This window comes from Dipodomys spectabilis, unplaced genomic scaffold (assembly GCF_019054845.1).
Source record: "Dipodomys spectabilis isolate Male_0828 unplaced genomic scaffold, ASM1905484v1 ptg000075l, whole genome shotgun sequence".
Lineage (NCBI taxonomy): Eukaryota > Metazoa > Chordata > Mammalia > Rodentia > Heteromyidae > Dipodomys > Dipodomys spectabilis.
In genome coordinates this window covers 1,397,100-1,405,787 of record NW_024870752.1, presented here as the reverse complement: position 1 = coordinate 1,405,787, position 8,688 = coordinate 1,397,100, and the positions used below count along the sequence as shown (strand labels likewise).

General features: G+C 39.6%; 1 non-coding gene across 1 annotated transcript; it reads right to left on the bottom strand.

Moving 5' to 3' along the window:
- Positions 1-287: 287 nt before the first annotated feature.
- Positions 288-394, bottom strand: LOC122110193. Its single transcript, XR_006147846.1, has one exon. It is a non-coding gene; the product is annotated as a U6 spliceosomal RNA (small nuclear RNA).
- Positions 395-8,688: the final 8,294 nt, after the last annotated feature.

Sequence of the window (8,688 nt, the reverse complement as noted above, 5' to 3'; positions counted from 1 at the left end):
GCTAAGCATCTTGCTTTTTATATGTATTACTTATTGGCCATTTTTTTTAAATTGTGAAAATACCGTACAGAGGGGTTACAATTACATGGGAAGATAATGAGTACATTTCTTATCAAGCATTGTTGCCTCCTCCTTTGTTTCCCCTTCCTCTCCTTTTCCACACCCCCCCCAGCCCTCTCCTCCCCCCCCCCAAGTTGTAAAGTTCGTTTTTCAACATAATGACTTGTACATCTCATTGTTGGAATGGGTACACCTGTATCCCTATTTAAATGATTTTTTTTTCCCTTAAAAATATGGAACGCTTCACGAATTTGCGTGTTATCCTTGCTCAGGCGCCATGCTAATCTTCTCTGTATGGTTCCAATTTTAGTATATGTGCTGCAGAAACAAACACTGGCCATTTATCACCTTTGTGAGAAAGGCCTATTTAAGTTCCTTTTCCATTTGGTTGTTTGTTGTCTTTCAGTTATAATAGTTCTTTATATATTTTGGCACTAACACATTATCAGATACATATCTGCACTCTCAGGTCCATTGCAGTATTATTCATCATAGCCAAAAAAGTAGAAACCATCTTCATGTCCTTCAACAAATGAATGCCTTAATACAATGTGGCCTACAGATGCAATGGGATAATATTCAGCCATAAAAAGAAAGAAATCAGGTTGGGCGAGTGAGGGAGAATGAGGAAAGGGATGCTAATGATCAAGATGCAATTGTGCTTACATTATTAATTGTCATGTTGAATGGTAATCATTTTGTACAACTGCTTAAAGATAATAAAAATGTAATTAAGCACAGAAATCATGTGACACGTGGTAACCTGGAAGAAACATTATGCTAAGTGGAATAAAACAGGCCCAGGAGAAGCAACACTACCTGGTGGTACTTTGTATGAGGTATTCATTCTTCAAGTTCGTGGATGGACAAGGTGGTTGCCAGATGAGAGAAAATTACAACTTCATGTCCACAACAGTTTAGTCACATAAAATGAAAAAGTCCTCAAGATTAGCTGTATGACACTATACGGTTTAAAATAAAATAGTGTGAGAGGAAATTGAGTGTTAGTGGCCCATGCCTATAATCTTCGCTACTCAGGAGACTGAGATCTGAAAGATAATAGTTCAAAGACAGCCTGGGAAGAGTCCATATTGAAAATAACTAACAAAAACTAGGCTAGAGTTGTGGTTCAAGTGGTAGGGTGTCAGGCAAGCTAGCAAGATCAAGGTCCTGAGTTTTACCTAGTACCAGCAAAGTAAATAAATAAATAATAAAGTACAAGAGACTAAACCCATGGTGGTGGGTTTTTGTTGTTGTTGTTTTATGCAGTTTTAAACAACAAACAAATGCAAGAAGAAGGAGGAGATGGAACTAAACAGCAAAATCTATTTGATATTATTACTTGACACTTTGTAAATATAAAATCTACTACAGATAATCACAAATCAGGCTTGTCCCTTGGGCCAGTCTTTGTATCAACAATTAGCAGTTGTGGCAATGACATAGAGAGTCTAGCTGCTAGGAAATGGGCCTAAAAGAAACCAGAGGTAGATACCCATCCAATTACTCCTTCATCCCTCCCACCCACCATCATGACCGCACAGGTTTGCCTAGCTTTCCTTCCCAGTATGAGTCCTTTCTTGTGAGTCCTCGGAGTGTAGCTGCTCTCAATTGACTTCCTTTGAGAGGTAGGAAGGGAATGTGAGCTTAAAGCAAGTTAGGAGGAAAATTCATTTTGGGGCCACAGTCAAGGAGATCCCTGGCTTATGAGTATACACTCGGTTACATTTTCAGTTACAAAATGACTGCCTGTCTCAGGAAATACAGATGGATGGTCTGGAGGCAGGAGAAGTGTGGAAACTCTGACGAAGAAGGTGTGGACCTCGCCAGTGGAAAGCATTTTGGTGGGTCTAATGATTTTTGGGAAAATCTCTGCAAGGCTGGAACATTTTGCCACACATAAGTGGTTATTTCCTTAGCCTCTTCGGCATTCACTGAGTGCTCTGTGTAACCAGCTAGAGAAAACACTCCCAATGTGAGTGTGTTAAAAGAGATATTTTAATTTAGATTTTTCCAAGTGTGTTGCATGTAACAAAGCCTGTATTTCTTCCTTCCTTCCTTTTTTTTTATTTCGAATGAAATCTGCCTCATTCTGCTTCATTTAATTCTTGGAAACATAGTTTTATATGTCCAGAAAGCCCTTGGAGCCCTTTTGCGTGAATACTGCACAAGCATTCACCACCCTCCCCCTCTTCTGGGGAAGCAGGAAACAAGTTCTGCCAAATGCAAATGAGCTCAGGCTCCCAACAGGCAAAGTGTCAAAATGCAGAATGCTACAGGGTTTACCCAGAGCTGGCCCTGTACAAATGATACACGGGAATTCAAAACAGCCAGAGGAAGTCATCAGGGCTCAGAAACTCACATATGTGCAGAATTGTTTTAGATTGAGATGAGTAAAACAATATTTTCCCTTCCGGTGTGAGGAGGCTTTAGTACCTGAGGATGTGAGCAGAGACCCCTGTTTCCAGAGTGCTCTTTGTTGTTTTTTAGAAACAGAAAGGTTTCTCTTTGATTCCTCTGATCTAGTTGGTCTAATAAAGATGACTGAATGAAGGAGGGCAATGGCCTTTTTTACTATAAATAAATAAATAAAATAATAAGATCTTGGTCCACTGCAAGTTACTGCTGCTGTTTCTCAAAGGGTTAACCTAGTTGGGTCCAAAGGAGTCGGGCAAGCCCTGCAACAGGATAATAAATGTGACACTCTCAGACTATCAGTAGCAAATATTTGAGCTTATCAAATAACGGAGGAAGTAGTTTAGTTACAAATAAACCAATCTCTCATAAAACAAGTTTTCACACAGGGTCATTTCATTGAGCTGGAGACAGCTAGAGGCCACTCCAGGCAGAACTCCCACTCTCCGGACTTCGCAACAGCCTCTCATGATTAATGGACAGCGGGAGGGCGGGAGGAGGAGGCTGCGCCCTGCAGCTCCAGCACCGACCAACCGAGCTAGGCTTCCTATCAGCCCCAACAGCCATAAACAGTGTCTCAGGATTACTGCAAGGAAGTGGTTGGTCCTCTGGGAACATTGCTGGGTTTATGCGAGTTTTCCCTTTCTCTTGCTTTCTCCCTCTTTTCTTTCTTCTCCCAGTGGAGCAGAGACCATCGTGTCCTAGAAACTATAGTAGATGTCACTGCTTGGCACTTGCTGTGCAGAGAGGACAAGTATGTGGGTATGTGTGTGTGGGGGGGGGGGGGGGAGTGGAATGTTACTCTTAAAGTCACAGCAACTGTGCTGGCGGGAAACTGGAGGCTGTTACTCTGCAGCCTTTGAAATCAGTGAGGTTAAGGCATCTAATTTGGATTCCAGAAAAAGCACACACTCCGTTTTAGGGTAGGAAAAAGGAAAGAGGAGAGGGAGAGGAAGAGGAGGGAGGGATCCTGTTTTAAAGTAAAACAGGATTAAAATTGAGATTACAAATAAGAAAGATCCCAGCCTAATTAGATTAATTTTAATTTAGCAAGAAAAAAAAGCAAACTGTCCGGGATTATAATGAATAGACATACGTATATTACTAAACATATGATTACTTTAGAAAATATTAGTTTTATTCTACTTGAGGGTTAGATGAAATATGGGAATAGAAATATAAAGCTGAAAAAAAAATATCAGCCATGACACTGCCATTCAAAAGCAAGCAGCTTGAATACTTTAGGATATTTTCCTCCCATCTTCTTCTGGTCTTATTTTAAAATAGTTAGTTGAGACCTTAACCATATGCAGAATTTTGTTTCTTACTATTTTCAGACAAAATTTTCACATAGTCACAGCCTGATTGTGTTACTAATCCTTTTGGTATATAGAATTTTAACGCAAAATTTTTATTTTTATGATTTTAAATAACACGGGGAAGTTTTAGAATAAGTGTGTGTTCATGTTAAAAACTAATGTTTCACTGCTTTAGTTTTCAGATATATCCATTTATTAAATTTTTTGTTTCTCTGTTTCTAATAAAAGAGCTGAAGAGAAGATTCTATGCTATTATTCTGATGGTTAACTCATTAGCTTCTCTATTCAAAATAAATATACTGGCAATTGAATTTTCCACCTACAAGAGATTCAGCCCTTATCTCCTGGCCTTGTAATATACTTAGTCTAGCTAATGTTGATCCCAAATGCATACGTCTTCATTGGCTATCTTTAGAAGTCACAATGAATTAAAATGTGAAGGCATGATATTTACAGTCACTTAAGCCTTCACCCTCACCTATGGTACCTGCATTTAGAGGCATTTTGTTTACATGGGACATCTAGAACTACTTTTCATGATTATTATTTTTCTGAGCCCAGGAACTGGACATATTTTTCATCCAATCAGCCCAGGAACAATTCTACATCCTGCACAATCATCCCACTGTGTCTCACCAACAATGTGTCTCCCATTCTTTAATCTGGAACAAAAGTCACATTGCGAGTCTTTGCAAAGAAATATGACACTGAATATTCAGCATGCCCTCTAGTATATGATAGAAAAATGCCCAGTATGGGTTAAAGCACTGTGGTAACCAGTCCAAGGGGGCGGAGCTTGTAGAGCCGGCCGGCCTGCTGCCACAGCCTGGGACTCAGCCGGGTCTCCAAACAACTCTCTCCTAGTACTCCCTCTTCCTGTCTCACTTCGTACCTGTTACTAACCCTTCCTCTTCCTGCTCCATCTCCTCCACATCTGTCTCGCATTGTAGTAGCAGATGTTTCATATAGGTCAACATAGCCAAGGGAGAGAATTTCAAATAGCTTCATCACAAAGAAATGATAAGTATTTGAGGTGATAGATAGGCAAATTAACATGATTCAGTTCTGGACCCTAGACAGGAAACCTCACGTTGCATCTTATATGTAATTGTTATGTGGCAATTAGAAATATAAAATTAAAAGTAAAAAAATGCCTTTAAACTGACACTCTTTGATCCTAAAGAGACTATGTGAACAGGAAGAAATGATCTATAGAGTATATAGCATACCTTAGGTTTTACAAAGGCTCAAATATTTAATTCAAACCTTATAACAATATTCCTTGAGGGTAGGCATTATTATCCTAATTTTCTAAGTTTGTCAACTAACCTTGTATAATTAGAAAAGTATAGAAGACAATCACAAAATAGGATTACTTTTAAACATAGATGCCTTTCCTAGCATAACATCCAAAAATGGAAACATGACACTTAAAAGTGAAATCCAATCACAGAGAAAAATTCTAACAGGAGTTATAAATGCAAGCTCGGTGATGGTATAACATTATTTTCTTCTCCCGAAAATTCAACATTGGTATTTTTCAATTTCTAAGATCCGTAGGAAAGTTCTATGATAGAAGGAGCCAAGGTAGTCAAAAACTAACCAAAGTGTGGATATAGTTTTAGTACCATAGTGGGAGGTTCTCAATAACCCTCTTATCTTTTTTATTCTGATTAACTAATGCTTTCTTTCTACTCAGAATTATTGCTTGCAATCTATGTTAGGTCACCTGATCCAATCCTATTTTTGCACCATCAAAATTGCTTGTGTTATTAGAGTAGTAGACTTCATGGAAAGCCCTAGAAAGGAAGTAAATGAGTAAAACAGGAGGGCCAAAGTAAAACGTGCTGTGGTGACAGCAGCTACTATTTACTAAAGGCCAACTCTGTGGCCCAGATGATGACAGATGTCTTGTTTGTGACTGTCAGAGATGCTGTGCGGTAGGCATCCCATTGTTTTCATTGCTACTCGAAGGAGCTTGAGGTCCATAGGTTAAAAAAACTTGCCAAAGGAGATAGCTAGGAAGTGGTAGAATGTTTTATTAAAATCAGACATGTGACTTCAATGTTTACTCCTCTTGTTTATCATATTGTGCATTCACAGTTGTGGTGAGTTTTCTAGCAGTGTTGCTTTTCACATTTTCTGAGGTGGATACTGGCAAATAAAAACAAAAAGGTCCTGTATGGAACTTGTATAAAAACCAAGATGAGCTTGTCTGATCCTTTTGCTTTAGGTCTTGAGCTGGGAAAATCACTCTCTGTTTTGGATATATAGAAGAGCCAAGTCAGGGGATAAGCAAGCATTTTCTCAAATTCCCTGAGGCTCTACAATTCTGTGCTCTGTGGCAATTATTTCTAGCTGAATATTCCATAAGGCAAGTTCCTTGAAGGAATAAAAAGTGCCAGTTGATGCTTCACCATGTAATTCTCTCTGCAATCCCACTTTTCCAAAGATTCCCAATTAATGCCATCTTAAAATTCACAGAAAATATAATGGGAAGTCAGCTGGCCATTAAATATCCTTTGTTGGGTCAGCTGAGAATTGAGGAAGCTCATGAGCTTCAATATGTCTTAAAATAGCTGAGAGCTTTGATGTAATGTCCTAAATGACTAGATGACTAGTCACACTCTCTGAGGTTATCGTGTGTGTGTGTGTGTGTGTGTGTGTGTGTGTGTGTGTGTGTGTGTGTGTGCATGTATACACACAGGTGCATTTTTATAGTATAGGAATAAGATTTTTTTTTTTTTTGTGAACAGGAAATCAATTCATTTAAGTTATTGCCTCTAAATTCTTTTGCAACATTTCAAGGCTGAATCTTAATCTGCCACTTGATGTGGTTAAAAGAAAAAAAAGCAAGCAATGGTTCTGAAAGGCAGGCTTTGTGGCAAGTGTACTGGCACCTGCTAACTCCCTTGATCACAATCGGCTTTCCCTAATTCTTCCTACTGTACCTTTCCTTGCAGCACACACACACACATACACACACACACACACACACACACACACACACACACACACTTTAACACTTCCACAGGGCCAAGGAGACCTCATTTCTAGAATTCTTACATGTAGGGAAAATATCCACACTTACTCTTCATAGTCTAGAGGTGAGCATTTGCAGGCAGGGAATTAGAGCCATCATCTCATTTCCAAGTGATTATGGGAAGAGAAGGGACAAGAAAATTAGCTGTAAAAATTATGTTTTCCCTCTGCCATGCTTTGTTTTTTAAACAGTGCCCATGCCCACTGTTGAAAATGTATCACTGGAGCTAGCAGGTAATAAGACAGAGCTGACCTGGTTCCATCACCTACTTCAGATGGTATAGAAAAAATACATAATGCATCCCTCCCCCACAGTGTAACCCCCGCTTTCACTATATTTGATGTCAGTATAACATGTGGAGGAGATGGGGACAAACAAGTCGTTTAAGGATTCAGGTGGACCTGTTGCAACAATGAGAAGTACAAAATGTCATGTCAAAACCAGCTTTACAATGTCGGTGGGGGGGGGGGTGGGGGGGTATGATTGGGTGGGAGGGAGGGGGGAGGCTGGGAAGGGAGGTGAAGGGTAAACAAAGGAGGAGGCTGCAATGCTTGGTAAGAAATGTATGCATTATCCTGCCCATGTAATTGTAACCCCTCTGTACAGTATGTTCTCAAATAAAATAAAATAAAATTAAAAAAAAAAAAAAAGAAAAAATACATAATGCAAAGAAAGGCTTGATGCACATGGAGAAGTTAACAGAGAGGCCTCCTAGCATTCTGAGTGTGACATGTGTGACTAGCTTTCAACTGTGATCCTCTGATCTCAGCCTCCTGAGTAGCTAGAATCACAGGCATTAGCCTCTGGCATCCAACTCCTGAGTATGACTTTAAATTCTGCATGTTTAGGTTCTTGTGAGAGTCCCCAGACAGATTCCAGCCGGTGACCATTGCATTTTAAGGAGATCTTGGGGCTCACTTTCTAACCCCCAGAGGAAACTGATAACTTTAGGCACACCTAAGCAAAATCTCAAAACTGTTTCTTTTCTTTTTTTTTTTGGTAGGTCGTGGGACTTGATCTCTGGACCTGGGTGCTGTCCCTGTGCTCTTCAGCTCAAGGCAAGCACTCTACCGCTTAAGCCACAGTGCCACTTCCAGTTTTCTAGTGGTTTATTGGAGATGAGAGTCTCAAGGACTCCTGAAAAGCTAGGATTACAGGCGTGAGCCACCGGCTCCCCGCTCAAAACTGTTTCTTTACATAGTTCATTGTCAAAATAAATTTGGACCCTCAAATGAATTTGCCAACCTGTTGGCACTGCAATGTTACTCACAAAGTAGAATCAATCATTAACTCTAGTGATATATGAGCCCTGTCTAATAAACTAGAAAGACACATCATCCACATGCCCAAATGAGTTTGATGAAAACAACATTTTCAAGGAATGGGTCTCCAGCCCCAGTGCTTTCCAAAATCTTCCCAGGTAATCAGAATGTGCAGCTAAGGTTGGGAATGAATGAGTTTGTTACCTGCAATTTACTAATATTCAAGGGTAGCAGGCGATTTTAACTAATTTGTCTCCTGTCTGAGCCAATGGCATGCATTATCTTTTCTCATCACTCAGAGAGAAAGTATTTTCATCACAGAAGGATATTTCATCTACAGATGGATACTTGGGCCATTTATATCATAAAGATGTTCTAACAAGATGGATAAAGATGGTATAACAAGAACTTGAATGGAGGCATTTGATTACATCACAACATAAGCATTGTGTACCTCACACACATGCCTAGTATTTGTAAGACACACACCCCTTGATGGTATAATCATGCTGGGTATGATAATTCTTTTTATGGGGAAGGTGGTCTGTACATTGTAGGCTGTCTACTACCATTCTTGACTTTCACTCAC